A 13,677-nucleotide genomic window follows, 5' to 3' on the forward strand; every position below is an offset into this window, starting at 1 on the left:
GTATCGATTGTTGAAGTTTTTAAACAACAACTGATGAATCACTTATGAACATTTATTTGCAAATCACTTTGGCTTCTCCAGTTTTAAACAACAGATGAATCACATATGAACTTTTATTTGTAAAGCACTATGGCTTTTCCAGTTCTCAGCGGAATATACAGATTTTTTAGCTTCTATTTAAAATCTTTAGCGCTGCTGACGTTTTTAAAGATTATCTTTTGATTGAAATTATTCCAAATCATAGTTTTGATTGCTTCCCTTGTATCAGGATTTTTTTTTATTATAGCAGCTGCTCTTTTACTTCATTTATGTTTTTCCTAAGAGCCGGATAAGTGATCGTTTGAGAACTTCTGTGTAATTATGAGAGACTTACCTGCACACAGAGCCATCCAGTGCAGCAATGTCACGGCTCCCCAGCGCTTCCATCTTTACCCAGTCTTCCTTCTGGGTTCGCAGACTCTGGCTGTATGAATGGCCGGGGGATGGCATGGACTTTACTTCCACTTTAAAGCATGTTCCCATTGAAGAACAGATGTTGGGTGAATCTTGTTTAATAAATTATTGCGCTGGATGCAATTTTCAGTTGCCATATCTTGTTAAAAAATGGGTGAATCTTGGATGGATGTTGTTTAAATCTCAGGCAAAAATGATTTAGGCAAGTTCATACCATTTTTACAGAGTACTAGTGATCTTGTTCACTACTAACTACAAATCTCTTTTTTAAATATATATATATATATATATATATATACATACATACATATACAGTATCTCACAAAAGTGAGTACACCCCCCACATTTTTGTAATTATTATTATTATTATTATTATTATACAGTATTTATATAGCGCCAACAGTTTACGTAGCGCTTTACAACTTGAGGGTAAACAGTACAAATACAATACAATTTGATACAGTAGGAATCAGAGGGCCCTGCTCCTTAGAGCTTACAATCTAAGAGGGAAGGACAAGGGATACAAGAGGTAATAACTATGGGTGATGTGCTGATTGAGAAGATAAATGTACAGTTGTTAGGTGGGGGCCAGATAGGCTTCTCTGAAGAGATGAGTTTTCAGGGATCGTCTGAAAGTGGATAAAGTAGGAGAAAATCGGACAGATTGGGGTAGAGCATTCCAGAGGATGGGGGAGTCTCTGCAGAAGTCCTGAAGGCGAGCATGGGATGAGGTGACAAGGGAGTTTGAGAGCAGGAGGTCTTGGGAGGAGCGAAGAGAACGATTAGGTTGGTATTTTGTGACTAGGTTAGAGATGTAGCTGGGGGCCAGGTTGTGGATGGCTTTGTAAGTTATAGTTAGTATCTTGAATTTAATTCGGTGACTGAGTGGCAGCCAATGGAGAGATTGGCAGAGGGGTGTGGCAGACGCTGAGCGGTTTGTGTGGTGGATGAGCCTGGCAGCAGCGTTCAATGAGGAGGGAGTTGCAGTAATCGAGGCGGGAGATAACCAGGGAGTGGATTAGAAGCTTTGTGGTGTCATTGGTTAGGAAGGGGCGTATCTTGGAGATGTTGCGAAGACTGAGGCGGCAAGCTTTGGATAGTGATAGAATGTGGGGTCGAAAGGTTAGTTCAGAGTCCAGGATTACACCTAGGACCTTGGCGTGGGGAGATGGGTTGATAGTTGAGCCGTTGATCTTGACAGGGAAATCAGGGGAAGTGGCACCTGAGGGAGGAAATATCATGAGCTCAGTTTTGGATAGGTTGAGTTTGAGAAAGTGATGTGACATCCAGGCTGATATGTCTGCTAGTAAGTTGGTAATGCGTGAGGAGACAGATGGAGAGAGCTGGGGGGTGGAGAGATAGATTTGGGTGTCATCAGCGTAGAGATGATATTTAAAGCCGTGGGAGGCAATCAACTGACCCAAGGAGGTGGTGTAGATTGAGAAAAGGAGAGGTCCAAGAACAGAACCTTGGGGGACCCCAACGGAAAAAGGAAGAGGAGAGGAGGAAGTAGAGTTGTAAGTGACACTGAAGGAGCGGTGGGATAGGTAGGATGAGAACCAGCGAAGAGTACAGTCACGGAGAGCGAAGGAGTGGAGTTTTTTGAGGAGGAGGGGGTGGTCCACTGTGTCAAAGGCAGCAGAGAGATCCAGGAGAAGTAGTACAGAATAGTGTCCATTGGCTTTAGCCATTAGTAGATCATTTGAGAGTTTAAGGAGAGCAGTTTCCGTGGAGTGTTGAGGGCGAAAACCAGACTGAAGGGGATCAAGAAGTTTATTCATGGTCAGATGGTCGCTTAGTCGGTTGTAGACCAGTCTTTCAAGAAGTTTGGAGGAGAAGGAGAGTAAGGAGATGGGACGTAAGTTGTTGAGATTGGTGGGATCCAGTGAGGGCTTTTTTAGTATGGGGGTGACTAGCGCATGTTTTAGAGAGTTTGGGAAGGTGCCACAAGAGAGGGAGAGGTTGAAAATGTGAGTTAGAGAGCGTAGAATCGAGTCAGAGGGTGAGCGTAGCATTTGCGAGGGAACAGGATCCAGGGGGCAAGTGGTTAGATGAGTGCTAGATAAAAGTTTAGCAACCTCAGTAATAGTAGCAGGGTTGAATGAGGGAAGAAATGATTGTGTCTGTGGACATGGGGTGTTGCATGGGGGAGGTTTTTGCGCATTGGTGATCTCCTCATGAATTGTATCAATCTTAGTTTTGAAGTGATTGGCAATCTCCTGGGCAGTGAGTGAGTTGGTGGGTGGAGGCAGTGGAGGACAGAGTAGAGTGTTGAAGGTAGAGAAGAGTTGACGTGGACTGGATGAGAAGGTGTTAATGAGTGTGATAAAGTAGGTCTGTTTGGCAGTGTGAAGGCAGGAGTAGTATTTTAGGAGGGCAGATTTATATTGTGTGACGTCTTCCTGGGTCTTAGTCTTATGCCACAGGTGCTCAAGAGCGTGGCTACGTTTTCTGAGACTTCTGGTGTCATCTGTTTGCCAGGGTTGTAGCAGTCGGGGCCTAATTCTGCGTGTAGTGAGGGGGGCAAGCTTGTCTAGGGAGGAAGACAGTGAGCTGTTGTAGATGAAAGTAGCTAGGTTGGGGCAGGACAGAGGTGAGACTTTGTCATAGAGGTGATCAGTAGCAGAGTAGAGAAGAGAAGGGTTGAGGTGGCGAAGGTTTCTACGTGTAATTGTTAGGCGGTTGGAGGGAGAAGAGGTGGAAGACAAGGAGAGAGCAAAACTAATAAGGTGGTGATCAGAGGGTGGGAGTGGATTGTTGGAAAGGTTGCACGGAGTGCACAGATAGGAGAAGGCAAGGTCAAGGGTGTTGCCGTTGGAGTGGGTAGGAGCCTGTATCCATTGTTTCAGGTCAAGCGATGAGGTTAGACTGAGAAGTTTAGCAGTAACAGTAGTGTTAGTGTTGACAGGGATGTTGAAGTCCCCTAGAATAATTGTGGGGATTTCAGAAGAGAGAAAGTAGGGTAGCCAGGCAGAGAAGTCATCAAGAAAGGCTGACACTGGTCCAGGGGGCCGGTAGATGCAGCAATTCTTAGAGAAATGGGAGAAAAAAGACGAATGCAATGTGCCTCAAAAGAGGAAAGTGTCAGAGAGGGAGGTGGGTGAAGAACCTGATAGGTGCTGCATGGGGCTAGAAGGATTCCCACTCCACCTCCCTTCCGTCCACTTGGTCTGGGGGAGTGAGTCCAGAGAAGGCCCCCATGGGAGAGGGAAGCAGGAGAAATAGTATCCGATTCATGAAGCCAGGTTTCAGTAATGGCAAGTAGGTTAAAGGAATTTGTGATAAAGAGGTCGTGAAGGGCGGTGAGTTTGTTGCAGACAGAACGTGCATTCCACAGGGCACAGGAAAAGGGGGGGCTGGTTTTGGAAAGAGGAATAGAGACCAAGTTTTGTGGGTTACGGCTCCTGCCAGAGGGTGTAGGTGGATGGGAGCAATGGGCAAAGACAGATGATGGTGGCCCAGGGTTTGGGGATGTGTCACCAGAGATTAGGAGAAGCAGGAGGGTGAGGGAGGTAATGTGGGACTGTGATTTATGTGAAGGGGCATGTCTCAGAGTACTGGAGGTTTTATCAGTGTATGGATGTAGAATGAGCGAGAGTTGGTAGGAGCAGTAGTAGGGAGAAGACAGAAGGCAGGGTGATATGTATAAGCAGGCGGGTGGAGAGGGGGGGGTGAAGGTAAGAGAGTTTGAGGAGAGAGGAGAGGAGTGTCAGAAGCAGTGGTAGAGAGTGCATGTTACAGAGCGGAAGGAGAGCCTATTAGAGAGACAGGGTCACCTGCAGTCTGTTAGCTGCTTTCCAGTGCAGATTGCTGTATTTGTTTGCTTCGTGCAATCGCTGAAGTGCAGAGGTTGAAGTGCATATCACTTGTAGAAAGAATCACTTAGAGAAAGAAGCCTTAACTATAGAAGCCCCTGCAATGTGCTCCCCCAGCAATGTGCTCACCCCTTAAGGATGCTCAAATATATACTGTTATAAGGGTGGGGTTGAAGTTCGTTAATTAATCATGAGTGACTATAAGAATGCCTAACAATCAAAGTGGACTTTTTGCTTCAAAAGTCAGAATAGCAAGAGGCCAATATAAGATCAACACATAAAACTTAGGTAAGACAGTCCAGAGCAACAAATAATGTCATGGTTGTGCGCACAGGGCAACAGATAGAGAAGGCCACATACCAGAGACACACACATACAGACAGCAGGCAGATCCCAATTTCAGTTAACGGTGGAAGATGTGGGTGAGCTGACACATACCTGTAAGAGACAGAGAAGGAATTATCAGGTGAGGCAGAACTTGAAGCAGAGATTGAAGTGCATATCACTTGTAGAAAGAATCACTTAGAGAAAGAAGCCTTAATGATAGATAATTATTTTATTATACCTTTTCATGTGACAACACTGAAGAAATGACACTTTGCTACAATGTAAAATAGTGAAGTAGTGAGTGTACAGCTTGTATAACAGTGTAAATTTGCTGTCCCCTCAAAATAACTCAACACTCAGCCATTAATAAACCGCTAAATAAACCGTTGTCAACAAAAGTGAGTACCCCCCTACATAAAAATATCCAAATTGGGCCCAAAGTGTCAATATTTTGTGTGGCCACCATTATTTTCCAGCACTGCCTTAACTCTCTTGGGCATGGAGTTCACCAGAGCTTCAGCTTGCCACTGGAGTCCTCTTCCACTCCTCAATGACGACATCACAGAGCTGGTGGATGTTAGAGACCTTGCGCTCCTCCACCTTCCTTTTGAGGATGCCCCACAGCTGCTCAAAAGGGTTTAGGTCTGGAGACATACTTGGCCAGTCCATCACCTTTACCCGCAGCTTCTTTAGCAAGTCAGTGGTCATCTTGGAGGTGTGTTTGGGGTTGTTATCATGTTGGAATACTGCCTTGCGGCCCAATTTCTGAAGGTACTGACATGTTGGCATTCATGGTTCCCTCAATGAACTGTAGATCCCCAGTGCCGACAGCACTTATGCAGCCCCAGACCATGACACTCCCACCACCATTCTTGACTGTAGGCAAGACACACTTGTCTTTGTACACCTTACCTGGTTGCCGCCACATAAGCCTGACACCATCTAAACCAAATAAGTTTATCTTGGTCTCATCAGACCACAGGACATGGTTCCAGTAATCCATGTCCTTAGTCTGCTTGTCTTTAGCAAACTGTTTGCAGGCTTGCTTGTGCATCATCTTTAGAAGAGTCTTCCTTCTAGGATGACAGCCATGCAGACTAATTTGATGCAGTGTGCGGCATATGGTCTGAGCACTGACAGGCTGACCCCCCACCCCTTCAACCTCTGCAGAAATGCTGGCAGCACTCATAAGTCTATTTCCCAAAGACAACATCTGGATATGACGCTGAACATGTGCACTCAACTTCTTTGGTTGACCATGGCAAGGCCTGTTTTTAGAGGGACCTGTCCTTTTAAACTGATGTATGGTCTTGGCCACAGTGCTGCAGCTCAGTTTCAGAGTCTTGGCAATCTTCTTATAGCTCAGGCCATCTTTATGTAGAGCAACAATTCTTTTTTTTCAGATCCTCAGAGAGTTCTTTGCCATGAGGGGCCATGTTGAACTTCCAGTAACCAGTATGACAGAGTGAGAGCGATAACACCAAATTTAACACACCTGCTTCCCATTCACACCTGAAACCTTGTAACACTAATGAGTCACATAACACCGGGAGGGAAAATGGCTAATTGTGCCCAATTTGGACATTTTCATTTAGAGGTGTACGCACTTTTGTTGCCAATGGTTTAGACAATAATAGCTGTGTGTTGAGTTATTTTGAGGGGACAGCAAATTTACACTGTTATACAAGCTGTACACTCACTACTTTACACTGTAGCAAAGTGTAATTTCTTCAGTGTTGTCACATGAAAACACATAATAAAATATTTACAAAAATGTGAGAGGTTACTCACTTTTGTGAGATACTGTATATATAGCACAGGGACGAAACTAGGGGCTGGGCACATGCCCCGGGTGCCAACTTGAGGGGGGCTCCAAATTGAGAGGGACCATTGTCTGCAGTGCTGACACTAGCTGGGATTTGGGAGTTTGGATTGGGTTAGACTGACCCAGCTGAGCTACAATTACATGGATCCAAGCTCACACACCATCAACTGCTCTGTGAGCCCGCACTGCCGCTGATCTCAGGAAACCAAACGCAGGAGATTCAGCCTGCTAACTTGCTTCCCTGAAGTCAGACCTGAACAGGAGGGGAGGCATTTGCTAGAACCAATTGGCTGTATTTTTCTCCTGCAGCCGCTGAAAGCCAGATTCAGAAAATACAGCTGATGGCTATTGGTTCTAGTAAATGCCACCCTCTCCACCCCTCCTCTCCACTCTTTGTGCTTCCTGGGTCCCCCCTGTCCTTTCCACACACCCCCCCCCGCATGTAGCGCTGCTGGCTGCCCCTTCTCACCTTCCCACTGGCTGCTGCAATGTATCAGGATGGAGAGTGGGGGGAAGGGGCTAATAAATATGTAATTTACTGGCCCCATCCTTTTCTGAATGAACAGTGTGAATGATCGATAGTGATCACTAACTCTGTTCACTAAAAACCAGAGCATTGTAAACTGCAGTGCAGCTGGGGCTGCAGAGAAAGGAATTGAAGAGTCTGTGTCCTCAATTTCTCAAAAGTGACATTTCACCAAAGCCTAACGGGCTCCTAAAAAATTGTAAAAAAAATAAAAATAATATTGTTAAAAATAATTTTAACCACTTCCCACCCAAGGTATGTTATATGACGTCATGGACATTGAGTGGTGATATCTGAATGAAGCCTGCAGCTACAGGCATCATTCAGATATCATTTTTTTTTGGCCGGCGATTCTGCGCACCATAAGAACAATCATAGTGGCAGTTCAGCCATTTGATCATTCTTACAGGTGGCAGAAGGCTGCTGCCACCCTCCGGTGCTTCTCCGGTCTTGCCCGTGCCATGGGCGAGCCAGAGAACAAATCGTCCACCGCCGGAAATTGCGTATAGAGATTTCCGGTGACCAGATGGTCCCCAGTCATCTCTATGACCCTCGGAGGCCCGGGCGCGACAATTATGACGTTACGGATGTAAACAAAGCTGAGGACGCAGCTGGAAAGTCGAGAGAGATCAATTTTTTTATCTCAGCCTTTCCAGCCTGGAGGACAGATGTGGGGTCTTATTGACCCACATTTCTCCATAAAGAGGACCTGTCATGCACTATTCCTATTACAAGGGATGTTTAAATTCCTTGTAATAGGAATAAAAGTGATAAAAAAATATATATTTTTTAAAAAGTGTAAAAATAAAAAAATAAAAGTCAAATAAAGAATAAAAAAATGAATATAATTAAAGCGCCCCCCGTCCCCACGTGCTCGCGCACAGAAGTGAAAACATATGTAAGTCGCACCCACATATGTAAACGACGTTCAAATAACACATGTGAGGTATCGCCGCGTGCATTAGAATGAGAGCAACAATTCTAGCCCAAGACCTCCTCTGTACAGTAACTCTAAACATGTAACCTGTAACAAATTTTAAAGTGTCGCCTATGGAGATTTCCAAGTACCGAAGTTTGGCGCCATTCCACAAGTGTGTGCAATTTTAAAACATGACATGTTAGGTATCTATTTACTCAGCGTAACATCATCTTTCACATTGTATAACAAAATTGGGCTAACTTTACTGTTTTTTTTTTTAATTCATGAAACAGTTTTCTTTTCCAAAAAATACATATTTTAAAAATCGCTGCGCAAATACCGTGTGACGTAAGAAGTTGCAACGACTGCCATTTTATTCCCTAGGGGGGTCTCTGTAAAAAAAAAAAACATATATAAAGTTTTGGGGTTCTCAGTAATGTAGGAGCGAAGTGCCAGAATTGGCCCAGATGGGAAGTAGTTAATAAATTTTATTATTCCCTACTCCTTTAAATACTCAAAATGACGATCACTGTAATCTCACACAATGTACAGGGATTCAATTCCCCAAACAAAAGAAAAAAAGCTTTCATGCAATAAAAAAAATTTAAAAAATAATCTTACTCCAAGAAACACACTTTATGAAGGATAAACACCCCACATTCTTTCATAAAACTTTCAGTCAAGCTTATTATACTCTCTTCTCATCCAAAACTAAAGGAGTAGCCATTTTTCTCCATCATTCGTTCCCTATGGATGTTCAGCAGGTATACTGGGATCCAGACAGTCGTTATATCATCATTAAAGGTTATTAAGCAGGTAGAGAAATTACAATTGCAAATGTATATGCTCCCAGTGATGCTCAATCAACATTCTTCACCCAATTGTTTGATACCTTGCAAAGATATTATTCGCCTCATATAATATTGGGCGGAGACTTTAATGCTGTTGCTCAAACAAACCTGGATCGCAGCAAACAAAATATTTATTCTAAAACAACATGTACACACTTGAATTCATTACAGCTCATAGACTCATGGAGAGCACTGAATATCAGTGCACGTGAATACACTTTTTATTCACACCCTCACGATTCTTGCTCACGTCTCGACCATATTTTCTATGCACCATTCATACTGGCCAGTACAAGAGATGCCTCGAGATTTCCTTGCTCATGGTCTGACCACCATATTTGCATTTTAAACACCCAATTTATAGGTCTTTCCTCAACTCCTTATTCTTGGAGACTCAACGAATCCTTATTATGGGTAAACGGTGTAGCGCTCAAAACACAAAATAAAAAAGATATAAAGTTCATGATTAAAAGTTCATCTGTATGGGCAGAAAGACTAGAACCAATCAGAACAATGTCCACCATGAAGGAAATATCTAATGATCAGAATGCACCTTCGGAGAAAGAGGAATAATATAGAGCCATCACCTTCACCCAATATAACTGACCCTTACCATCAGTGTATGGGTTATACACATTAAATGCGTTCAAGTGATGAAAAAAACGATCCAACTTTAATAGCAATTCAGTGTGCATGTATTCCAAAGAGATCCTTCTCCCAATATCCCAAATGACAGACTGAAAAAGCCCTTCCTCTCAACAGGATATTAAACCAGGTGTGTTCCAAGACTTAGGTAGTAGCTCGATTGTCATATAAATACATGGAGTAGAAAAAGAACGCTCATTGCGCAGGCATCCATTCAAAGGGTATATATTATACAAAAAGAAAATAAACTCACATTTAAAAGGAGTTCAGCAGGCATAAAGAAAGAAGTGACCAGTGCTTCTAACTAACAAGATGGCCGCCGCACCTCCGTCCGCGTCCTACTTCACACATCCCATAGCTCCACCCAACGTTTCGTCATCAACATGCATCTTCAGGGGCGTGGTTGTGACGTGCGACAATACTTGTTTATATAGGATGAACAGGCCTGATGGGTGGAAATGTGTTGCGTTCCATAGACCGGAAGTAAACACCTATGAAAACCGGAAGTGACCGATCGCAGGAAGCTTCAGTATAAAGATAGGGATTTGATATGTTCCATGGATAAATATTATATTAAAAAAACAGGAACAATTATCATATCAATATAATCGGCTTCCCATTATTATTGGGAAACCAAGTTCCGTTAAGGGGAAAGGACAAGTGGGACGTTTGCTTATAGTATAATTTAAGATCTGTATATATAAGTGGACATATAGCGGACTTAGGGAATGGTGACCCCTTATGGTTAAGTAACATAATGCATCTGTAAACATCTAAGATAACAAAACATATCAAATCTAGCATGCTTAAATCAAATAAAAACAATAAAACATTCTCATACTCCAGAGATGTAAATCATATATAATAATCCGAAAGGTGGATACCAAATAGAAAATGTATAATATACTATGGTCAAAGCATGAATGGGAGTCTGCAATATATTCTAACTATTATTAATAAAAGCATTCAAATCCCATTCTATATTTATTCCATGAGGATGGTATGTCTGGGCCTGGTAGATCCACTTAGTCTCTAATTGAGAGACCACTCTGACCATGTTACTTCCCCTCCTATGTCCCGAAAATTTAGCGATTCCCAAAAAAGTAGTACCCTCTGGGTTGCAATCATGCTTCAATGCATAATGCTTAGATAAACTATGTTTCGGGAAGCCCCTCTTAATGTTTCCCACATGTTCACTAAGCCTAATGTGCAACATGCGTATCGTGCGCCCTATGTATTGCAGTCCACAGGGGCACTTGATAACGTATACCACATTCTTAGTGGTGCACGTAATAAACGTTTTTATTGGGAAGCTTTCCTGTGTAGAGGTGGCTTGAAAGGATTCTGTTCTCCTACTTCTGATAGCATTTAACTTACAAATTGGACATCTCCTACAAGGGTAAAAACCCCCCATATTCTGGAAAAAAGACACCTGTTTGGGTGGGTCAACCACATTAGGAGCAATCTGCAAGCCCAGTAGAGGAACTCCGCTGTAATTAACACGGGGCTTATCTGGCAGGGTGGGACCAAGAACCCTATCACCTCTCAAAACCTTCCAGTGTCTCTGTATGATTTTTTTAATATCATAATATTGATTAGAATACGCAGTGACAAAGGAGAATTTGAAAGAATCATCATTGACCTTTGGTTTGGTGATCCACAATTTATCTCTATTTTTTTCTGATGCAAGGCAAAAAGCTGCATCTAGATCTCTAGCAGCATATCCTTTATCCAGGAATCGCTTTCTGAGGACTGAGGTTTGGGACACGAAATCATCATTATTCGTGCAATTTCGCCTCAGCCTCAGGAAATGACTCCTGGGTACCGACTCAAGCCAAGCTTTATGGTTATAACTCTTAATGTCAATAAAACCATTACAGTCTGTTTCCCTAAAAAATGTGGATGTTATAATTTGACCATCCACTTCTCTAATTCTAAGGTCAAGAAAATGAATATCGGTGCTACTAGCCTCAAAGGTAAGAACAATGCCTCTGTCATTGGAATTAAGGTCTACAATAAAGATATCCAGGGAGTCCAAATCGCCATCCCATAGGAGGAGGATGTCGTCTATATGTCTTTTCCAGAACACCAGCTCCGCCCTGGGTTCCTGATAGATGACATCCTCCTCCCATTTGGCGATAAAAAGATTGTCCATACTGGGGGCAAATTTGGCCCCCATGGCCACACCCCTATTCTGCAGATAGTATGACCAATGAGTGCCAAAGATAATTAGGCTGCATAGCATAATCCAACAAACTAAGGGTAAAAGATCTTTGTTTTGTGTGGAGGGTATCATTCTTTAGGAAATGCTCTACAGTTTCCCTACCATGACTATGTGAGATCACAGTGTAAAGTGAAGAAACGTCTGCAGTGGCAAAAATGTAAGATTCTTTCCATTGTACACTCTTGAGTGCATTAATCACCTGAGTAGACTCCCTTAAATAAAAAGGGGTCTTAATGACAAGGGGCTGCAGGAAATGGTCAACATATTTGACCACGCTGGAAGTCACAGAGTCAATGCCACTGACAATTGGCCTTCCAGGGGGGCAAACAGGATCTTTATGGACTTTAGGTAAATAGTAGATTACCGGAACCCTGGGAGCCGACGGGATCAAAAAAGCTTTCTCCTTTTTAGATATGATTCCATTCTGAAACCCGTCATCCACCAAAGCAACAAGATCTTTTTTGTACTGGGTGGTTGGGTTCCCCCTCAGGGGAACATAAGTGTCCCGATCCAACAGCAGTCTTCCCAGCTCGATATTATAAGCCTCCTTGTCCAAAATGACAATACCGCCCCCTTTGTCTGTGGGTCATACGATAATGTCATCACAACCTTTAAGCATCTCTAAGCCTTTCTTAAAAGTGTATTCCCTACTATTTTTCTTTATTTGCAATGAAAGTAAATCCTTATTGACCAGATCCTTGAAAACTGAGATTGCAGGAACCTGCTGTCCTGGGGGATTAAACAATGAGGCGTTCGATAGTTTAGAATTTCTCATGTCTACTGAGACTGCTATATTAGAATGATAAGGATTTGCAATAAAATGACTCTGGATATTCACCTTCCGAATAAATTTTTGAACGTCAATGAATCAGAGCCTTTGAAGGAGCAAATTTCAGTCCATGGTTCAAGACGTGTTTTTCCTCATTTGAAAGAGTAGCTTTACTTAAATTAAACAACCAGCATCCTTTAGACCCGCTTCCTTTTTTGTGCGGATCCGCTTCCCCCCTCTGGCACCCCCTTTAGGTCTATGCCTCTTTTGCTTCACTGGGCCTCGGGAAAAAAATTTCGATCATACCTTCCTGCACCTAATCCATCCCTCCCTGAGTTGTTAAACTCTGGGGGGTGGTTTTGTTGTTGCCACCAATTCCCTCCTACTATAGTTCTGGGAGAATAGTTTTGTTGCTGATAATATGGGGGACCCCAATTATCATGGTGTTCCATAATATATCTATCATCCCTACGAGGACTATCCATCCCCCGCAATGGTTCAAACCGATTATGGACCGTCATGGGGAAGGGAACATGAGGTATTTGTTGTCTTCCCTTCTTTTTTCTGCCTCCTTTACCCCTAGGACCCCCTTTAAAGGATGCCCTCTGGGGTTGAGGTTGATTGGGGGCTGGGTGTATGGGGGGGGCTTGAAAAGCATTAGTTGCATTACCCTGAGAGGGCTGCATCCCATCAGCACTGCCCATCAATGTACCAACATTATTGTTTATGGTATATTTAGTTTGCCATTTAAAAAACAGTATATTTCTGTAATCAGTGACATCTCTAAGATATTTTTTTCTTTTTTTTGTTCTTTGTTCTAACTCTTCTTTCTCTAGATGTTTCCTTAAGAGTTCAGACCTTTTAATATAATCTTCATTCCCTTTATAGGGATTCAGTCTGTCCCTGAAAGCGCAAATCTCCTCATCCACTTTGAGGATCTTCTGCTGATTCTTCTCAAGCAAAAACTGAATCAGATCTAGGCCTGCTTTGTTGAAAAATTTAAACCACTCCGTAGTATCAGTGACATCGCTTAGAGGGGTAATATCCCATCATAAGCTCCGAGGGACCATTTTATCAGCTAAATATTGTTTGAAAAAAGCTATGTACCAATTAGTACGCAGTTCAGTAGTTACCAGGTTTTTAAGCCTCATAAACATGCCACTAATATCATCAGTGGAGCCACTGGACTCATTAAAAATACCTTCTGTATTAATCGCATACGTGGCTCTAAAGTCAAAGATATCTATTGTGAAATAATGGCTGTTAAGCTGCAACACAATATAACCAAAAATAGAAATAAAAATAAGAAATGTGTTGCTCTTA

The sequence above is a fragment of the Aquarana catesbeiana genome, linkage group LG06 (genome assembly GCF_042186555.1).
Source record: "Aquarana catesbeiana isolate 2022-GZ linkage group LG06, ASM4218655v1, whole genome shotgun sequence".
Taxonomy (NCBI): domain Eukaryota; kingdom Metazoa; phylum Chordata; class Amphibia; order Anura; family Ranidae; genus Aquarana; species Aquarana catesbeiana.